We start from the raw sequence: 23,007 nt of genomic DNA on the forward strand, positions 1-23,007 counted from the left end.
AAGCAGAATTAAAAATTGCAAAAGGTATTGAAAGAGAAAATTGAATAGAAGAAAACTTAAGAGGGTAAGAGAAACCCTATTAAGTTACCCTATCAGTTACATTGTTTGTGCCAGGCAATATATTATGACTTCCCTATATCAATGCTCTCCATTCTTACTAGGAATGAAAATATGGTTGGAAACAGGAATTTCTTCTTATCCAACTCAGATATTTCTTTGTGAATTTACCAAAGAGCAGCTCTAAATTCTTTAGCATCATTGTCTACATTGAGAAGATCACAGTGTACTTTTAAAAATTAGCACTAGGCTGCTGGTAGGAATAGAGGCCAATGTACCCTTCCAGTAGGGAAATGAAACAGTGTATACAAAAAGTCTTATATGTGTACATCGTTGATCCAGCAATTCCATCCTGAGAAATTTACCCTAAGAAAGAATAACATCTGTGTCTAGAAAACAATGTCCATGACAGTTTCATTAAAATGGGGGGGGAAATATGGAGAGAGCCTAAAATATCCTCAATATGGAATTAGTTAAATGAAATACCATGCCTCCATTTAAAATAATATCAAAAAAGAAATACTCGATGACATAGAAAATATTGGTAGTATCTTATTATAGTGTAATAACCAAGTTATGTTAAAATGTTATATGATTCTCTAATATTCTGCTAAAATATAAATTTGTCCCTGTTCATGGGGAAATAGGTGAAATTGCTATATGAAGATGACAACCTATGGTTTTAGAATTATGGATGGAAATTTATTCTTTGTGATATTCTGTATATTTCAAAATTCTACATAGTTTTAGTTGTTAAATTGACATCAAGATATCTTAAAAATAAATTTCAGTGAAGAAAATGTGTCAGTTTTAGAAGTGAAACCTTTCTATATCTCTAGTTCCCTAGCTCTATCATTAACAGTATTATTTGGCATGATCAAAGTAGTGAGATAAAATTGATGCAATTCAGATATTGGATTGATTTAAACGTAATTTTAAAATGTTTAAATAATGGCATTAGTTTCCTTTAATGGAATGATTTAACATATGTCTAGAAAAAGTGACAGAGAGGAGAAAAATTTAATTTAAATCAAGAAATATATAAGAAGGTGCCGAAAGAAGAGCACAGTATTTATCTATCTAAACTGTTACTTGGGAAATTAAAGACTGAAGACTCCCACATGGGAATTGACGTGAGATAGTAGGAAGTCATAGCATTGTGATTAACATGCTGTCAGCCCTTTTTTTCCTGTTCTGTGGATACTTTTCGTTTTATGAGCTAGATAGATAAAAAGTCAAAGCAAATAGGATGAGACAAGTTGGTAGACACTATAAAAAATGTGGCATATGTTAACATTTACATCAATCAACTTGTCTTAACACATTAATGAAATGAAAGCATATAACACATAGAAAAACATGTATTTTCTTTACTTAATGCCTAGTTGTGTGGTCTACTCTTCATGGAAGTCTAATAAATTCTCTTTGTTAACTTTGAACACACAATGTCTCCCATTTTTTGAAGGGGAAAGCAGTGCAGCCAAGTTTTCCTAAGCAGATAGGTAGAGGCAACTACATAGTGGAGCTTTTTATTGGTGTTGCAAAAAACAGAAGCCTAGAAAGAAAATCAAGCCCACAGAAAACTGACTATGAATATACAGCTACAGGCCTTCAATGATTAGGAAAGAAGCTCAAACAGAGAGGCAAATGTATTCTTCTGAGGGAACCCATATTCTCTCCAGATGTTGCTAAGTCGTAGAACTGGTGAACAGTTCGATGAATATCTGAGGTCATTCTAACAAGGTTCTGGGGGACACTACAGTGATCCTAAAAGAATCCAGACATTCTCTTTTGGTGCATTTACCAGCCATGGATGCACTCTTCCAAAAACAAGAATAAATAAAGAGAGATTATATCCACCCACAGATGAGTGAAAATTTTATAACGAATAAGAATCATAGAGAAAAAAGGAGAAAGTATAGCAGTAAAAAGAAAGAGAATCCCCTTTTAGAATATATTTACTAAGGAAGAAAAATTCAGATAGCATCTGCTCATGCTCTTTTGAATTCAAGAAAGTATTTGCTCTCTGGAACAAAGACAAACTATAAAATATAAAAAGACAGCTTGCTGGAGTCCAGCTCCAGCAGGTCCAGGGTTCCCCTAAAGGATGGACAGTGTGGGTGAGAAAGAGTGAGAGAGCCTCAAGTTTCTTTCTGGTCACCAGGCATCTCTGGTAGGTGTCTTTGCCCTTCTGGCAGGCATCTCCACTCTTCTGGCAGGCATCTCTGCCCTGTCTGGTTCTCAAGCTTGATTTATGGCAAAAGGCACAAGGACCAGAAAGAGCAGTAAATGATTTCTCATGGATAAGTTTTACAATTTTCCAGGACATGAGTTCTGCAGAAGTTACAATTCTAGTAGTAATGATTGTCATAAAAAACTTAGCTACAGGCACTCATGGTGTCATCGGTAATTTTACAAAACCTCAGGGCTAGCCTTAAGGAAGAGACCTTTAACCAAGAGGCAAAGAGCATTGTTTGGTAAAGGTCAGTTTTATATGAGCAAGGGTCATTAGACTGTTTATAACTCTAAAAGAAAGTTCCCAGAAAAACAGGTTCTCAGGAGACATAATGCCTACTCTCACAATCCCAAAGATGATTGATACATTTTAATAGCAGTAGTGACTTTTACAAAGGCGTACAGGCCCAGAAGGTAGTCAGTTATCAGTTAATTGCTTAGGGAAAAATTATATGTTGCATTAGGGTGTATCTAGTTTACTCATGTTCTCCCTGACCAGGTGCAATCACGCTCAGGGACAGGGCAGGGGGACAGGCCGCTCCTGACACTTAATCAGCAAAGCACTCTGAGGTTTGGTGCCCAAGCAGAAATGAAAGTTTCAAGAGGGTAGATTTTGGGAGCTATCAGGGGGCAAGAGACCATGCAAACTTGCCGTACCCTCACCAGAAATTTTCACTCTACTAGTAAGTTCAGATAGCTCCCAACAACAACTAGCTGAAGGGCAAAGGAATTTTTTGAACAAAACTGAATGAAATGTGGTAATAGGATAAGAAAACTAATGATGACAAGCAGAATTAAAAATTGCAAAAGGTATTGAAAGATAAAATTGAATTGAATAGAAGGAAATTTAAGAGTGTAAGAGAAATCCTATTAATATATCAGTTAACATTGTTTGTGCCAGGCAATATATTGTATGACTCCCCTGTATGAATTATCCTGTTAATATTCACAACTTTATAAGGAAAGTACTTTTATTATATCTAATAATAATGATAAAACCAAAGCTTAGAAAAAAAAATACCAGAACATATAGTAGTCTGACATTGATGTGGTTTTTCCTCTACTAAATAAATAGAAAAGCTTAATAGAAGAGGCGCGTGGGTGGCTTAGTTGGTTAAGGGTCCAACTTTGGCTCAGGTCATGATCTCACAGTCCTTGATTTCAAGCCCCAGATCAGACTCTGTGCTGACAGCTCAGAGCCGGGATCCTGCTTTAGATCCTGTGTCTCATTCTCTCACTGCCCCTCCCCTGATCTCTCATTCTCTCAAAAATAAATAAACATTTAAAAGATTATAGAAAAGAAATGCTTAATAGAAAAGAAACCTTTGAAAGAAGTAAAGGTAAATACCCAGGAGTCAAAAATGAAAAGAGAAATAAGGTAGAAGATGTATTATGTGATGATGCCACAGGAGTCTAAGTGAGTCTCCACACAGACTATCCACACAGACTATAGGCTGAGCACTGGTATCTGGAGCTCCAACACCCAATCAAGGGACAGGAGAAATAGACTGCAGAAGCGTGTATCAAGCTGCTGTGATTAAATACCATATATAGGAGCACCTGGGTGGCTCAATCGGTTAAGCCTCCCACTTCGGCTCAGGTCAGATCTCACATTCCTGGGTTCGAGCCCCGCGTCAGGTTCTGTGCTCACAGCTAGCTCAGAGCCTGGAGCCTGCTTCCGGTTCTGTGTCTCCTTCTCTCTCTCTCTGCCCCTCCCCCTCTCATGCTCTGTCTCTCTCTGTATCAAAAATAAATAAAACATTAACAAAATTTTTTAAATAAATAAATACCATATACAGAGCATAGTACTGTATTGAGCAACTTAGGGAAAATGTTCAGGAAGTTGGCAAAGCCATATGTGGAAAGTAAAACAAACAAAACCTCTAAGAAATATAACCCAAAGAAAAGCCAAATGTGACTGTGGGATTTACACGGCCCAGGAGACCCAACATAAGAAATTAAGATAAAAACTTGATTGGGAATTTTAAATCCCATAAATCTCCATCAGTATCCAATAAAAAAATTTCTCTGTAAGGCCACCCTTACACACTAGCCTCACCAGAAAGCTCTACATGTTCACCAGAAAAAATACAGCATGCCTACTTATATGTGGATTTTAAATAAACAATGGGTAAATATATTCTAAATATTGCATGTTAAAACAGAAAACCAAGATAAAAGACAAATTTATTTGTGACATACTTCTACTTTAACTGGGCATTTGGTTCAGCATTTGCTAAATCTGACAAAACTAACAAAGGTGGAAAATATTCTGAAAATAAGCTCGCATGCACATGAAGAGAGAAAAACAAGCCACATGATATAGCTAAACATAAACAAGAGGAAAAGAACAGAAAAAAACCCAAATTGCCAGTACTAAAATGAATGAATAATAATGAGATGTTATAGTTTCATGCAAATTAAATTAGAAACTTAGATGAAATAGATTATGTTCTGCTAGAAACAATTTACCAAACTGACATCAAAAAAAATTAAAAAGTATGAATATCCTTGTACTAATTAAAGAAATTCAATTAATAATTTAAAAAACTTTCCTAAAAGAAAACTTCAAGCCCAAATAATTTTATTGATAATGTCTATCAAAAATTTATTAAGAATAATCAAAGAACTATAAAAATAAATAATTCTCAACATGTTCTAGTCCTGATATCAACAGCTAATGTATATATTACAAGAAAGTTAAATGCTCAGCAATGGTTTAGAAAATCAATCCAGAAATAGATAAATGATAATATAATAAGACAGTGAGATTTGCCCCTCGAATGAACATTGGTTCAACATTTGAAAATCAATGTAATTCACCATTATTTTAAAAAATGATAAAGGGGTTTCTGGGTGCCTCAGTTGGTTAAGCATCCGACTCTTGATTTTGGCTCAGGTCAGGATCTCACAGTCTGTGGGATAAAGCCCCATGTCCGGCTCGCACTGACAGCATGGAGCCTGCTGGGATTTCTCACTCTTCCTCTCTCTCTCTGCTCCTCCCCTGCTCATGTGTGCTCTCCCTCTCTCTTTCAAAATAAAGAAATACACTTTAAAATAATAATAATAATAAAGGAAAGCAATCACACTATCATCTCTACAGATGCAGAAAAAACATTTGACAACCTTGACACCAATTAGCTGCAGTTAGCTTCATATTCAAGTTTATATCTTGAATATTTCCATCCTTCATTTGAGGACAGAACAAAGTATGCATTCAGGCCACATCTGCTTAACATTGTAGTAGAGGTCATAGTTATTGCAATAAGACAATGAAAAGAAACAAAAGGCATGAAAATATTAGACAGGAAAAATTGATTTTTTAATCAATTAGGATTTGTCAGTTTGTTACTGACAATACACCACGTAATGATACTATTCAGCAATATGGAAGTAACTATGAGAAAAACTAAAGTTAACAGAAATGACCACAGTGGTTCTGTTCGAAGATGAGGATCTGGAGACAAAAGTGGTAGAACAGATTTTGTTTTTCATTATAACCCATTATGTAGCTGTTGATTATTAACACATTTTCTTTCAAACGGAGACAATCTTCCTTTGGTCACTCATATGTCAGCTAATCTTTCAAGCAAGTTATTGGCTGACCTTTGTTCCAAACAATCCTTTCAAAGATGTTTGTATAACAAATAGCCTTGGACTATAAGTAGAATCTCCCCTATGGAGGGCAGCTTTGCTTACTGCCAGGGAAGATATGTCTCCATTCACAGTGAGGGTCAAGCTCACTTACTACCCATCATAAAAGACTCATATTCCCTACACTCAGATTTCTTTTCCTGCAATACAACCAATAGCATAGATAGGTATCATCTCCCTCTGTGTTACCCTAGGGACATCAAAGGTCACCTGCCTGGCACAAAAACAATGCTGCTACCCTGACTACTGTTGCTTTGAGCAATACCTTGTTCTTCATCTCTGACCCAGAGATCTGCCAACATCCATGAAACTAGGATGGGATAACTTGTTAGCTTGTAAATAGGGTATAACATCAAGGTCTTCACTATTTTTTGCATTCTTATAACACTTTTATGAATATTTTATACATTTTAAACCATAAAGGTAAAAAGTAAAAAGGGGAAATGTGAACATTTATTTATTTGGTTTGGAGGAAATAGACATTATGGATAAACAAAGGAAAAAGCAAACTGAAAATAGATTGATTTAACTGATAATATTTGTAATTAATCTACATTATCAAAGACATCTAGAAAATTAAGAAACTTGAGACTATATGGTGGGAAAAGTTTTCTCTACCCTCTAAGGGTCATGACTGGGTAGATAAAATGACAAAGAAAGATTAACAAAAAGGCAAACACATTTACTCTGTATAAGTTTTACATGACATATGACTTTTTGTAAGAAAATGAAGACCAAAGACACAGTTATCCCTGAGTATTTTAGGCTAGTTTTGATGAAGAATAGGCAGTCATATAGAAACATGACAGCTTAAGGAATATGAGGGAAACAGCAAGGCTGTTGGTTAGGGTTCTTCTAGGTATCTCTTATCTTCCAAGACAAGGAAAAAGGAGGCATCTCTCACTTGGAGGTTTAATACCTGTTTCAAGGGAGAGAGATGAGGAAAGGTCAGAACATCCTTCCTGCTTCTGCCATTTTCTCAAACTCCTTAAGCTTATAATATCCAACATACCAATATATCATATTTTGAGGTAGCATGTCCTGAAAGATAAACACGAAAAAATTATATGTAATATGTATTTTAAATAGCACTCATTTCATTTTTAAAAAGCACTTTCAAACACAACTTTTAAAGGATAAATACAACCCATTAGAACAAAAGAAAAAGTACTGTTAGCTAATTTCCATGTGGAAAATGTTTGACTGAATTAGTAAGAAATAAATTCAAATTTTAAATTACAAAATTGTTTTTATAATTTCTTGATATTTATTTATTTTTGAAAGAGAGAGTGTGAGTGGGGGAGGAGCAGAGAGAGGAGACACAGAATCTGAGGCAGGCCAGGCTCTGAGCTGTCAGCACAGAGCCCAACATGGGGCTTGAACCCATGAACTGTGAGATCATGACCTGAGCTAAAGTTGAACACTTAATCAACTGAGCCACCCAGCTGCCCCTGGAAATTTTTTTTAAATGCATTTGGTTAAAAAAGGAAAATTTGAAAGAAAATAAGTCAGTTTTGTTACAGAGCAGAAAAATACTCCCTCATACTGCTGAGATAAATTATTCAAAGTATTTTGGAGGTAAAATTGAAAATATTTATCAAAAGTCTTAAAAATATTTTAATCTTTTGACTCAGTGACTCCAAGTACAGAAATTATGTTAAAGAAATAATAAAGAGAATTAGCACAAATATATCTGCAAAGATCTGGGTATTAACAATGTTATTACAGCAATTTGAATTTGCAAACATCCTTAATGTTCAGCACTAGGTAATTTATTAGAGAAAGGCTACATAATTATATGCTCTTTAGTCATTACAAATCATCCTATAAACTAATATTTCTTGCATGAAGTTATATAGAGAATTAAAAAAGAATTTTAAAAACAATATATACAGAACGATGTCATTTGTGATATATACAGATAAAAAATTTATAAAATTAGTTGTGCCAAACATAAATTGTTTTTCTTGGACAATGTGATAATAAGAATTGTATTCTTGGGATGCTTGGGTGAGGTTATAATCTCACTGAGTTCAAGCCCCACATCACACTCTGTGCTGACAGTGCAGAGCCTGCTTGAGATTCTCTGTCTCCCTCTCTCTCTACCCTTCCCCCACTCTCTCACACATACTCTCACTCAAAATAAATAAACATTAAAAAAATTGTATTTTTTTTACTAATATGTATTCTCGGATTTATCCAGAATCAAAGTCTATTGCTTTTATTATAAGAATATATTTTATTTGGGGATCCTAGGTGGTTCAGTCAGTTAAGTGTCTGACTCTCGATTTTGGCTCAGGTCAAGATCTCACGGTTGGTGAGATCAAGCCCAACATCAGGTTCTGTACTGATAGTGTAGAGCCTGCTAGGGATTCTCTCTCTTCACATCTCCCTACCTCTCCCCAACTCACGCTCATGCTCTTTCTGTCTGTCTCTCTCAAAGTAAATAAACATTAAAATAAGAACATTTGAAGAATATATTTTTTAAAAAGCATAAACATGCTAATCACTTAGCAGATATATCCTAAAAAGACAGTAAAAAACATGCATCAACATTTTCTCTATCTGACAATAGAAGACTAATCAAATTATGTAACAACTGGGGCACCTGGGTGGCTCAGTCGGTTAAGCCTCCCACTTCGGCCCAGGTCAGATCTCACATTCCTGGGTTCGAGCCCTGCGTCAGGCTCTGTGCTGACAGCTAGCTCAGAGCCTGGAGCCTGCTTCCGGTTCTGTGTCTCCTTCTCTCTCTGCCCCTCCCCCTCTCATGCTCTGTCTCTCTCTGTATCAAAAATAAATAAAAACATTAAAAAAATTATGTAACAACCTTATATTGAAATCTCAAACAGACATTAGTTATCATACAGAAGAAAAATATTTTGAGGAAAACTTAATGACATTAAGTAAAAGAAGATTATATACTAGTATATAAAGTAGGAACCTATATTTTTAATGTGCAACAACAGTAAGTGCTAGAAGAACCGAATATGCATAGTAATTTTCTTTGTATAACAAGGTTATAAATAATTTCAAATTTTTTCTCTTTGATTTTTTCATTTTCCAGATTTTCTACAATATTATACATTGCATCATACATAGCACTAAAACTATTAAGAAAAGCTACCTGGCTGGCTCAGTCTTTAGAGCATGCAACTCTTGATCTTGGGGTGGTAAGTTCGAACCTCATGGCGGGTGTGGAATACACTTACAAACAAAAAACTATTAAGAAGACCAGTCTTGCAATAAAGAGAACCAGAGTCAGAAAAGCGAATGTGGGTGGGAGAGCTAGATAATATATAATAGGAAAGAGTAAGAAGCATTTATAGGATTTGGTAATCTATTGGACTCAAGGGAATGGAAGGGGAAAATGAAGGAATCAACTTAAATAAACATGATTGCTACTCTTCTAATTGAGAGATTCAGAAAGAGTAGTGAATTTTAAAGACAGGATTTTAAACTCCTGGAGAGTTTTTTTACGTTTTGGGAACATCTGGATGGATGTGTCCAGTGGGCAAGAAAACTGGCACAGAGTGCATATGATAATTCTGGTAAAAATGTAGATATGGAAGCCAGCAATATTTGGGAAAGAGTTAAAATCACTGAACACATGAAATTACCTAGGGAAAATGTAGCCTAAGAAAATAAGAAAGGCTAGACGAGACCCTCAGAGAACCCCATTAATTACCAGGCCGGCTGCCGCTGAAGTGGCAGACACCTTATTGTGGCATGCTGGTTAAGAAGGTGAACTTGCAAAGTCATACAGACCTGAGTGCTAACGTGTCACTCACCACCCGTATGGCCTTTGTTAAGTTATTCACATTGTCAATAATACAGTTTTGTCATTTTTCAAGTAATATAATACTTTCCTCATAAGGTTGTAGAGTATCTTCACAGTGGTGGGAAGTGCTCAATAAACAGGAGCCAATATTAGCAGTAATCATTGTCCTCTTAGTAATAGATATCAGAGTAAAAAGAAATAAAAAGCAATCAGAAAGGAAGAACATAGGACAAAATAACATCTTGAAAGGTAAAGAATGAGAATTTTGAGTCAATGGCAGTGGTTAACATGAGTTAAATCCAAATAAGATGCAAACCAAATCCAATGACCTTGGTGATTGGAGGTCATTTGAGATGTTTTCCAAAATAATTATATCGAACACGGTTTTCTTTTTAAAACAAGTGTCCTAGGTGAGCCTGGGTAGCTCAACCATTTAAGTGTCTGACTTCGGCTCAGTCATGATCTCACAGTTAATGAGTTCAAGCCCTACATTGGGCTCTGGGCTGACAGTGCAGAGCCTGGAGCCCACTTTAAGTTCTGTGTCTCCCTCTCTCTCTGCCCCTCCCCTGCTCATACTCTGCCCCTCTCTCTCTCAAAAACAAATAAACATTAAGACAAATTTTAAATAAAAGTGTCCTCAACAAATAGAGGTACTACTATTTTCTTTTTGAATTGAGTTGTAATTGCCATATAACATTACGTTTGTTTCAGGTGTCCAACATGATTCCATATTTGTGTACATTACAAAATGATCACCACCTGAAATCTAGTTAACATCTGTTACATTACATAGTCACAAAATTTTTTTCTTGTGATGAGAACTTTTAAGTTTCCTTTCTTAGCAACTTTCAAATATGCAGTACAGTTATTATTAACTATAGTCACCATGCTGTACATTATTTCCCTATGGCGTATTTAATTTATAACTAAAATTTTGTGCCTTTGGACCCCTTTCAAGTTACTATTTCCTGACATTTCATTTTGTAATTTATCTACTCTTATTTCTTAAAGAAATAGTGGGGAATTTTTATCAAAATAATATTTATAACTATATTAAAATAAATAAAAACTGCCACTGAGTAACCATGAAAGAGTAGGGGTCACGTTTGGTGTGTCGTTGTGTTTCCTGCCCATCTAACACTTACTGGCCAGATCCTCTTCCCAACAATGGTTCCCAAAAGTCTTCAGAACCCTTGTTATTAAAAGGCTTCCCTTAAAAATACAGATATTGCATCTACAATATCAGTCTCCCCACACAACTCATGGTGAGAAAGAAAGAGACAGGAACACATGTCTCTGCAGGAAACTTCTTTCTCTGGATGTCTTAATTCTGATTTTATATTTTTTTCTTAAGGCCACATGGTTGGAAACATCTTGCATCAAAAAGTGATTGGGTGGAAAAAAAAAAAAAGTGATTGGGTGAGAGAAACATCACAAATCCAGAGGAAGCAGTAAGACATTTCAGGTAGGATAGGAAAGTCCACGGACTAAAATTAGACAAGCAAGAGCAAAGGAACAAAAAAAACCAAAAATTATATTGGGGAATATTGAAGTTAAGCCTAAACCTGGAGTTACTGCTCATAATATCCCCAGACCATGTGAGGTGGCAGCAAGTTGCTGGGGCAGGGGCCAGAGAATGCTCTGGCTCTGACTGTGTGCAAGAGAGATTTGCTAGCATCTTTAGAGCAAGAGAAAAGAGCCCGTCATGTGAGATGAGTTTTCCAAAGCTGTCTTCACTGTCGTCCCCACACTTCTCTGCGCTCCTTTGTCATTGGGGTTAGAGAGGCCTAGGAACTAAAAGCAGAAAAGCTAGACCAAAAAGGCATACAAAAGTCCATTGTTAAAAGTATCATTTTCAAGCCGAGGGTGCATATAATACATTCGTAGAGAGGGAATACCAGCCTAATCATAATGGAAATGGTTATTTCACATTTAAGACCCTGAGAGAGTGTGAAAAGCTAATCCACATATGATTCACTTTTATCCCACACATTCTTAATTGAAGAGACAGAAAGATGCTATTCTTTAAAAAATAAATTGTTCAGCTTAGAGACTATATCTGAAAAATAGCAGTCGTTTATATTAAAATCAATGAAAAAAATATCTGTGTTCCATGTGACTGAGTATGACTGCTCCTTGTCAAACTCTAGATAAAGCACTAGAAAGGCACTCTCCTCTCGGGTCTTTCAACTTGACGGCAGCTATAAAACCAAAAGAAACAAAAATGGCTGGGGGGTTGGGAGCGGGTGATATGATTTTCACTTCCCACATTGGTTGTTAAATAAATAAATTCTGTTTGTTTCCTGCCTAAAATTTGGCACATGCATCAATTCTCTTATATTATGAATTTTATGTTGATTTTGATCATTTTCTATTTCAAATATATTTCTGAATTTTTAATTTTATGGAGTATAATGAGGAAGAACACCTACATTTCATTACAAGAATATCCCCACATTATTAGGAAGTAGTGTGGGAAATATGTAGCAAGGATTGTATTTTGGTCACAATGGAACTCCCTTAGAATTGCTGCAGGACTTTTTTCCATACATAAATGTCTTGTTTTACTTTTTTGTCCCCTTTTTGGTGGAGCTATGTCTAAAATTCATTTTTGAAACATATATTATTTACTAGAAGAGTTTTTGAGTTTTTATTTATTCATTTATTAGTTCTGTGCTCTTTCTTTTATTTTTTTTTTTTGAGGAGGGAGTTTTCCTTAAAAAACATTTTCTGATATGTCCTTTCTTCTACAGTGTTTTATTTTTTTCCTAAAAGTAACCCTTTCATTGTGTTAATAAATAAAAATCTAAAGAGCTTTATTCAAAGGTTTTAGACATTTAAAAAATCTGTCCTATTGTAATAGGAAACCTTGGAGACTCATTGAAATAGCAGCAAAGGCACAAGTTTCTTTTTATTATGAAAGATGTTTATGTGAAGAACAAAATAGACAAGAGAAAGTAACTGCTTCAGAATACTTGATGGGCACTTTAATCTTCTATTAATATGCAAATTGTGTTCTTTAGAACCCCAGTAAGAGATTTTTTTTTTCCAATCAGGCTATTTAAAAGTAGTCCTATTCTCCCAAAGGTCCTTCTTGCATGAGTCTAAGTGAAGCAGTGTTTTTATGCTAATTCCCAAGATGCTCTTGTATGCATCATTTTCTTTTGAAATTATATGGAGTTTATTGAACCACATTTGTAAAACATTCCACAGCTGATTTCATTCTAAAGATCTCCTTTAATAGAACTGATTCCCTTGTTGATCTGTGTCATAGGAGAATGTTAAAGAAAATCAGTTTTAACAACATGGAAGAAATAAAAAAGGGCTGTGGACACAAATGAAGATACAAGCTTGTAAACAGGAAAAGAACAATTTTTGTTGAGTAATTAACCTCGCCGAAAATTTGAACCTACTAGAAACTACTGGGTTGATGTTACAATTATAAAGTACCTCTTCTAAACATAAATCTCCAGAATAATCACCAGGGTACAAGACCAGTCTTTTGGCTCCTTTGCAGGCATTTATTCACCACACTACACTTCTTTTCAATACCTTGCCTTTTCCAAAAGGCTGTAATTATAACAACAATGCAATGACAATTCCCTTATTGGTGTAGAAATTAGGATGAATAATAAAATTACTTTCTTATAGCCATATTGTTCTCCACACACCAACCACTTCAGCTACCCAGTTCATATTAAAAAGAATGAAACAGTTGATATTATTTTGTTATTCCTTTACTTGTCATATTGACAGAAAAGGACGTCTCAAACATGTTACCAATGTGGTGTCCAGACCATGCTCCAATTATATTTTTCAGGGAATGGATATTTATTATTGATCTACCTTATTATGGTTATAAAAAATAATATTTGGGAAAACTGTTGAGTGAATGTTTCTTCTGGACTAACAGGACTACTTTGATTTTTTTAAATGTATGCATTAATAGAAGTTGTGACCTTTCATCCTCCCCAAAAATCTATCCTTACTTCAGAAATATTGATTCTATGTCTTTTCTGGCATACAAATGCTCTTCAGAATAAGTTATGATTCAGGCATAAAATCCAATCTCATCATGCCTCTTTAGTTTTTTTAGAACAAAAATGGTATCCTTCACATTTATCACTGAACCCATGTACCTCATAGGGAGTTCTGAATATTTTTTTGCCCTAAGATTAAAATCACACTGAAAGAGAACTTTGTATAACATGAAGGTAAAAGGCCATACTTTCTCCTGCCTCTGTGTCTTTTCAAATTGATTGCCCTTTTGTGGTGTCTAAATGTGGTGTCTCTCCCGATCTGATGGGGGCCCCCATGAAAGTGGGCTCGTGATCTGGTGGAAGCCAGTGGCCCCAGAGATGACCGAATTCACCTGAGGCAGAACACAGGAGACAGAAGTTTACTGAATAGACCACAAGGGACCAGGAGGCAGGACAGCAGAGCAGAGACCATCTGCCATGAGGCAGTGGGTGCGAAATACGCCACAAGGTTGCTCCGGGCAGGACAGCAGAGGAGAGGCTGCCTGCAGGGAAGCGGTAGGTGGGGGACCTTTTAAAAGGGGGCAGGCGAGAAGTATGGCGAAGTGTGGGATTTTCCCTGGTTTGGTAACTGCCTAATTGTAAGCAGCCTATTGGTTAGGTACGGCCTGTGGATATTTTGAGGTGGGCTGCCTGATGGGCCCTTTCTGCATTCTATTGCTCAAGCCGTTGGCGGAAAAGAGGCCTCTACACCTCTGGCCGAGTCTTTCTCCATCTTCTGCATCTGGCACAATTCTTTGAGGTCCAAGTCAAACACCTCCTTCCACTCTCCACAAGTAAAATGGATTATTCCATCTCACAAAGCCCAGACGTCTGTCTTTTAAAAATCTTTTTAATTCCTTTAACATAGTGAAGATTCAATAATTTACCTGCTTAGCTCCTTGCATGTGCTTAACTACTACTACGAAGAAGATAAAGAAGTAGGAATAAAATTTCAGGGGTAAGAGCTTATCCTAATTTCTGTGAGATTTACTGACCAGGTTAATCATAGAATCAAAAAAGCCACTGGGGTTATTTTAAAAGAAAAAGCCCGCTTTCACATCGTAAATATTAGGTGGAGTTCCGAAGGTGTGATGGGTTGTAGACTGTTATGTTGATTAGAGAGAGAGAAAAAAAAAAATCCCCAGAGCACTGAAATCTACAGCAACGCCTTCAAAATGTGCCAGTTGAGATCTTCAGGAGAACTAGCCTGACAATAAAAAAATCTCATTCCTTAGCAATAACAACTGTGGAGTATTGATAACCAATACTTAAAATCTTTCTGCAGATTTAACAAACAGTACCTACTGCTTTGGGACCTACATGCATTGAAAAACATGGGATTTTAGCAAGCGCTAGGAACTCACACTAGTCACACACACACATTGATGGAGTGGGTTTGAGGATTGGTTTAGAAAGCACAGAGCTGACTGAGTTATTACCACTTGGTGCATTAGGGATAATAGCTGTACAGACCCTGGATGGTTATAGATAACAGTTCAGCCAAATCTAATCTTGCCCAGAGAGAAATATTTATATTTAGTATACAAGGTTTTTCAAAGTCATAAAGAATCTACGATATACATTGAGGGAATTTGTTCCACTGGATAAGAGTAAAAAATACTATCTCGATTGTTAAGTGGATTACCCATGGGCATTAGAACTTAGTAGCTAGTGAGGCTACTAGCTCAGGCCCTGATCAAAATCTCATCATTATAACTGTGTTCCCTGGGATAAATCAGAATAAAGAACCCAAAACATTGTTCATGGCAATACCCCTGAGAAAGCTCCCACCAGGCAGATAGGGCTCACTTGGGATAAGGGGTATGCCTAATGTATTTAGCAGCCATTAATACCGGCTGTTATCATCTTTGAAGTCGAAGTAGTAGTTGGCCTTTTATCAACCCTTAATCTTCAAAATTAAGAATTTGTAATATTTCAGTTCTTCAACCATGACTAAATGTAATCCTCAAGGATATGTGTTTCTGCTACTGAACATTCTGGAAAAAATCCATAGGCAGCAGAGTAAATGATATATTTCAATGGTCTTTTCGTAATAAAACAACTAATCTTTGTTTTATGTACTAAGAACCTCTGCAGGAAATAGAAACTAGAGAGAATGAGGTAAATTTCTTTTCTTGCAGTAAAATGAGCTAAAAAGTAAAAAAAATCGATGACCGTTGCTTGGCATTATTTCTACTGTCTTTGGCATTAGATATACCATTTGTATTATGTGCTCATTTCCACTGAAGCTTAAGGTTGGAGAAATATGCTTATACCTCTGGTCTGATTGAAAAGATAATGCTAGAGACAGATTTATAAGATGAACTTTGCATGTTACCAGAATGCAAACAAACTCATAAAGTAAAGCCCTTACAGAAGCAAGAATTCACCCTGAAATATACCAAATGACACGGCACCATGGGTCTTATTTTGGTAATATCAAGGATAATATTTTAAAATATTGTTAAAGTATAACAGGGAGTTTGTTGGAGGTATTGAGAAACAATGTCATCTGTACCATACGGAAACTTCTTAGTAAATGAGAAATTCTTCAAATGGCTTGCCATGTCCTCACCAGCCAACCAGAGATTTAAATTGCTATTCGTGCTTAGCAAAGTTCAACAGGGCAATGGCTGGAGTCAAATTTTCCAGGACCTTTGAAGCTAATTAGTACAAATTCAAAGGTTATTCTCTGGAAATCTAAGGAAGTTGCTGACTTGTCTCTATTTCTCCCTTTTGGCACTTTTTCCTATAAGCTGCAGTATTTTACAAGACTATTTTTTCATTTCTACCATTTAAATTCAAGTGTAAATCTATACTTCTAACAACTCCAACTACAAATCCATTTTTTCTAAACTAAAACCTAAATGAACCTGATTCATAAAAAGAGTAACAGGATGTTTGTGAGATGGCATATAAATATTAGGAATGCTCTGTGCTTACAGGCCAGTCATCTTCCCACAGGTAACAGCTGATTGCACAGAGGCCTAGTTACTGTTTAGCAGTATTACTATCAGACCACTTCATTAGTTCATCAAAAGCATTGCTATGATGATTGCTAAGAGTCCTAGGATCAGTAAAACATCTTGTTTTCCTCTAACTGGAGAGGAGACTACACATTTGAGACTACATCCATTTGACTCTCTTGCAACTAGTTTATGTTAAGCCAAACTTGATTCTACCATTTCCATGTCAGTTCCAAACCATTCCTCCTGTCTTCTCCATTGCCATGTGTGATGTCCACCCAGTTGCACCAGAGAGAATCCCTGTCATTCTTAACTCTTTCTTCAACCTCAGTTTTCACATCTAACCTATTAATGCTGTTGGTACCAACACCAAAATGTATCTTGAACCCATCTATCCATCTTCATAGTTACTGCCTAACATTTATACCTCATTATTTCAATAGTCTCCTATACTCCCTATTTCTGCCCTTACCCTGTCCAATGTTTTCTTTATAGCCTGTGGTTTGTGATTCAAAATGCAAATCTTCTTGTCTTATTTAGCTTTTGAAAAATCTTCTGTCACTTCCCATTGGGCCTATAATAAAATCAAAATTCCTTACATCAGCGTGACTTAAAATCTGCTGGTTTGTGATATAAGTGCAAAGTATTATGTCAGTTTGTGACATAAGAGTAAGTATTTAGAAATGTTTATACTCTTTTGACAGTGCTGTGACATCTATATACATGATCAGTGAACTTGTTTTTTTGCAAAGGTACAGACCAGTTCATGTTGCCAGAAATGGTGACTTGTATGTGGTTCAATGCACATGTGAGTTTTAGACGGTAGGACCCTGTGTTCATCCACTATGAATTAGAAATATATTTTTTAAATTTTGTTTTAATATTTATTTATTTTTGAGAGAGAGAAAGAAATCGAGAGAGAGAGAAAGAGAGAGAGGGAGACAGAGCATGAGTGGGGGAGGGGGAGAAAGAGAGGGAAACACAGAATCTGAAGCAGGCTCCAGGCTTTGAACTGTCCACATAGAGCCTGACATGGGGCTCAAACTCACTAACTGCAAGATCATGACCTGAGCTGAAGTCTGACACTTAACCGACTGTGCCACCCAGAAATATATTTTTAAATGAATAGGTAAAGAAATTCTTCTTTTTTTTACGTATCATAGTTTTTTTTAGTTTATTTATTTTTATTTTTTAATGTAACACAATTTATTTTTTTAACATATGCAATTATTTTCCGTCATTTACAATACAGTAGTTACAATGACACTCCAAACAGAAAAGCAAAGTAAAAAATCAAAACCCCCACTTCTATTTCATGTAATTAGACTTATACAGAAATTAGAAGGTTAGGTACCAACTAGTTAATCACCTAATTTCACAGCTATCTGAAGTGCAATTGTTATATAGCAGTTTATCTATGATACATTCAAGATACATGATACAATTTATTGCTTGCCCATAAGCTAAAACACAGCCTGCTTAATACCTTTCCTTAAATTCCACCTCTATACTACAGTATACTTGAGGTCCATGCAAAAAAGTAGCTACCTTTTATGTAGGAAATGGATGATTAAGTCCGTCAAGGACAGAAATTACATGCTGGGTTTTTTTCCCCCTAGGGAGTGTGTCTTAGGTTTTTCCCTTATTATTTTCTTTACTTTTTTTTTCCCCCCTCTTCTTTTTTTGGTGGTGGGGGTGGTTATGTTTAAATGAAGTTGCTTTTACAGCACCAAAGAAATTCTTCTGTACATGATCTGGCACCAGCCTCCTCTCTGCCCTTTCTTGGTCCACTTGCTTCCTCAATTTCTGTATCACAGTATACTTTCTCTCTTTAGCTCTTTGCACTTGCTGTTCCTTATGCCTGTATTAATTTTCATCTCACTCCATCTCCTCCTTTGCTATATTCTTAACTTCTAGGAGTTGGGTTTGTAGCTTCTTTTTAGATTCACACGCTTTTTCCTTCCCAAATATTCTTTTTCCAGTTTCCTCTCTTGTTTTGAAGAACTGTCTGGTTGGTTTTTTGTTTTGTTTTGTTTTCATTTGCTTTGAAGGGTTTTTTCCCCCTTTTTTGTTGTTGTTTTTAATTTCCACTTGTCATTAGCAGCTGTCTTCTAAACATGCTACTGCACATGAAGTGGCTTCCCATCTGCTTTCTGTCTTTGGGCTGACATGTGCCCATTTCATTTTTTCAGCATTTTGAGATATCGTGAAAAAAAAAGACATATTTCCTTTTAGCTTTTCTAAAGCTCAGCTCAATTCAAGTAGAAAAATCAAATATCTCCAAAGTCTGCCTCTGCTGGCAGGAAGGGGGAAATGTTGAATGTCAAGTGTCAAACAGTCCAGAGTTGATGGGGGGAAAACCAGACAAAGATTATTGTAGTATGGGATGGGGGTGGGGGTGGGGGGCAGAGCTAAAAGGAAACTAATAAGAAAAAAGTGAGAGCTCTGCAGACAAAAGTATATATTTCATTATTTAATAATAAGGAAAACTAAACATATTCTTTTAATTCTTTGTTACTTTAAAACTTTTATATTAAATTTATGGAGTTCAACAAAAATAGATTACTGACCTTAGAACTATGATGTTGTGTCTTCTGCAGGACCATAGTAATCAAGGCAGAAAATAAAGTCAAGCCTTGGGTGAAATCCATGTGAAAAGAATTTCTTGTCAATTACATGGTTTTGTCAAAATATTTCTAATTAAATAAAATGGCTGAATACACAAAGAATTAACTGGTATAAAGTAGTGTTTTCTTCTATTTCCACTGAGAATTCCACCAATTCAAGTCCATTATAGGCATGGATAATACCAAATATATTTATATATAGGTGGAAATTATTTAAATATCTCATTTTTTAAAATTTAAGTGCTGGAATTCTCACTGGTTATAAAAAGGAGCAGGAAATGTTTAATATATCTGCAGTTCAATAGCAGAAGAAAAAATTTGGCAATTATTTAACTTTTAGGAATATTATTATAAGGAAAAGAATAGTATGTGTCTATAAGTATCTTACCTATTGATTGCAAGACTTAGCAGTATTAGAAAAAGCAAGGCAAAATAATATATTTGGCCAATAATATAGTAACAATAACATTATTGTTATACTATCAATAAGATGTCATAAGAAACAAACTTTATCTCTAGTCAGAAAAAATGAGGATCAGAAAAAGTCCAAATCTTTGTTCCAGTTCTTTCTCAGGGTGACTTTATGTCACGAGGGTACTGTTTCTAAGGTCAAGAGTCATGGAAGACTTAACCCATCTTACTCCAAACCATGAAAACTTCTAGTGAACTGTCCTATTCTCGGCTTCTCTGTTGTCACTCGTGTGTCCTCCCATCCATTCCTGGACCACAGCAATTGTTTCTTCTCTGTCTCCTTATCTCCAAACTTATTCCTCCTCTAATCCATTATTCCCCTAGAATTGCAATTATCTGTGCAGAATATAAATTTTATCTATTTAAAAGCTTTAATACTTCTCCCATTATCCTTATGTCCTTTCTTTGATCCTAGAAAGGATACAGTATGTATAGGCTGGCCCCTGTCTCTCTTTCAACCTCATTATATCCCATTCCTCCCTGAGGCAGAGGACAAGGGTGGTCCCTCAAAAAGGAAAAAAAAAAATGAAGAAGGTGAGGAGAAGGAGAATGAAAAGAAAGATGAAGAAGAGTCACTAAGTAAGAGAAGATATGAGGGAGAAATAGGAAATATCTGTGTCCTATTTGTTTTCCAAGTAGTGAGTTTGTACAGTACTGGGCCATATCCATTTTTCCCATCATTGAAAACTTACAGCCTAACACAATACCTTACACACACTGAATATGTATTTATAAATGAACCAGTGGATTTTTTTCCAAATTTTGAAAACCTAGCAAAATGGAGAATCGGTCTTATTCTTTTGTAATTAATTTTTGGGCTGTCCTTCTATTGAACAAACAATATGACTTCATTTACAGAAATCTTAAAAGTTACAAAAGCAGCAGCATAAGGTGGTGAAAACCAATCCTAATGTTACCTTGCAAATAACAATTATGACTAACATTTGTTATATGCTCTTGGGAAACTGTAATATTTACATTTTTTCCTGCCTTTATCCCCCATTTAAAAAATCACATTATAAGCAATTATGCATTGTTCCCATTTCTTCTAACAGGATAACAAATTTTTTTCAGTATGGTAAATGTTTATAAAAAATAAGAAATCACTTTCATCAGCTAATGATATTTCCACATCACTCATTTTAGCTGTAAATAATTTGGAGAACTTTTGAATCTGAAGAAATAATCCTTCATCATAGGGTCTCCTATACCTTCTCCTCTCAACCCCACCCCTACTGCCAAGACCATGGTGTCAACAATAGTGGTTGGAAAGTGAATTCTCTAATTGCTTGATACACCCATTCTTCTGGTAAGAAAAGCCATAGTTGATTTGAACAACCCAAGTTTTGTACAGTCAACCAGACACCTACAACATGCCCCAAACTCTTCTTACCTGATATGTAAGAGATCCTGGCTTAATTGTACCCTCTTAACAAGGAGGGCTCTTCTGTCAGAGAAAGGAACCGTAGGGGAAGCCAGGTATTGTTCCCTCTGTCCCTGTCTTCCTCCCTCAAAGTAAGAAGTTACAAGTCCAGGAAGGGCTGCCTCTTCCCTGGCATCATCATGCCAGATCTTTAGGGAGAGAAACACAGTGAGTAAAAAGTAGTTACATATTAGGACTCAGGTTTTAAATGCAGATGTGTTTGCCAGTTACATTTATTTTCTATTTTAAAAATGAAAATTTTAAGAATATTTTCTCAATGTTAAGGAAGACTGCTTTTAATAACATCAAGTTAAAAGCAAGAAACACAATTCTATTTTCAGAAGCTGATTAAACACATAGTGTATGGACATAGATTGCCTGAGCTTAAATCCTAGATCTACAACTTACTAGCCTTGTGACTTTAGGCAAATTATTTAATCTCCCTGTGCTTCAGTTTTCTTTTCATTCATTCTTTCTTTCTTTATTTTTTAATTAATTATTTATTAGGTGATATTCATATTACATAAATTAACCATGTTATTCAATTCAGTGGCATTTAGTTCATCCACAGTGCTCTGCAAACATCACTTCTTTCTAGTTTGAAAACATTTTCATTACCCTAGAGAAATACTTGATATCCATCAAGTTATCATTCCCCTTTCACCCCTACCCTCAACTTGTAGCAATAATGTACCTGCTTTCTTTCTCATTTTGTTTATTATAGACATTTCATATAAAAAGAATCTAATATGTGACCTTTTTTTTGCCTGGCTTGTTTTACTTATAGTATTTTATTTTATTTTATTTTATTTTTTAATTTTTTTGTTTTCTATTTAATTTTGAGAGACAGAGAGAGAGAGTGTGAGCAAAGTAAGGTCAGAGAGAAAGAGGGAGACACAGAATCTGAAGCAGGCTCCAAGCTCTGAACTAACTGTCAGCACAGGGCCCAACGCAGGGCTCGAACCCACTAACTGTGAGATCATGACCTGAACTGAAGCAGGACGCTTAACCGACTGAGCCACCCAGGTGCCCCAGCATCGTATTTTAAAGTTCATCCATGTTTGGGTGCCTGGGTAGTTCAGCTGGTTAAGCTCCCGACTCTTGATTTCAGCTCAGATTATGATCTCACAGTTTGTGAGATTAAGCTCTACATTGAGCTAGCTCTCTGTTGACACTATAGAGCCTACTTGGTATTCTTTCTCTCTCTCTCTTTCACTCTCTCTCTCTCTGCCCTTACCCCACTCTCAGTCTCTCTTTCAAAATAAATAAACTTAAAAAAAAGGTCCGTCCAACCATCCATGTTGTAATATACAACAGTACTTCATTCCTTTTTATGGCTGAATTAAATTCCATGGTATGAATATAATCAAATTTATTTATCCATTTATCTGTTGGTGGGCATTAAGGTTGATTTGTTTATTGGACATGGTATTATTCCTCATCTTGCAGGGTTTTTATGAGGATAAATATTTGTGCAGCTTTTAGAATATTGCCCATTTTGTTATTTCTTAATTATATAAATAAGTATAATTTTATATTTGAAACTGTACATATTTTCTTCATAGACATACATTTATGGAGTCTACTGGTCATAAATGTACCATGTAATTAATTTTCCTAAATGTTGATATTGTGGCTTGTTTTTATTTTTTCTGAAGTCTTGTGTTTTCTCAAATTCTATATAAATGTATCGCTTTTACAACCTGTCTAATGCAGAGAAATAGTTTAACAGCTGTACGTGCACATGGAATTTAAGTATGTTCTTTTTAAACCACAT

General features: G+C 35.6%; 1 long non-coding RNA gene across 1 annotated transcript in view; it reads left to right on the forward strand.

Moving 5' to 3' along the window:
- The window catches only part of LOC115294895, a 94,394-nt gene extending 85,325 nt beyond the window's left edge, over positions 1-9,069 (forward strand). Inside the window, exon 4 of the long non-coding RNA XR_003910212.1 lies at positions 9,011-9,069. This is a non-coding gene — a long non-coding RNA (uncharacterized LOC115294895). The remainder of the gene's footprint in view (positions 1-9,010) is intronic.
- The last annotated feature ends 13,938 nt before the right edge of the window (positions 9,070-23,007 follow it).

The sequence above is a fragment of the Suricata suricatta genome, chromosome 6 (genome assembly GCF_006229205.1).
Source record: "Suricata suricatta isolate VVHF042 chromosome 6, meerkat_22Aug2017_6uvM2_HiC, whole genome shotgun sequence".
Lineage (NCBI taxonomy): Eukaryota > Metazoa > Chordata > Mammalia > Carnivora > Herpestidae > Suricata > Suricata suricatta.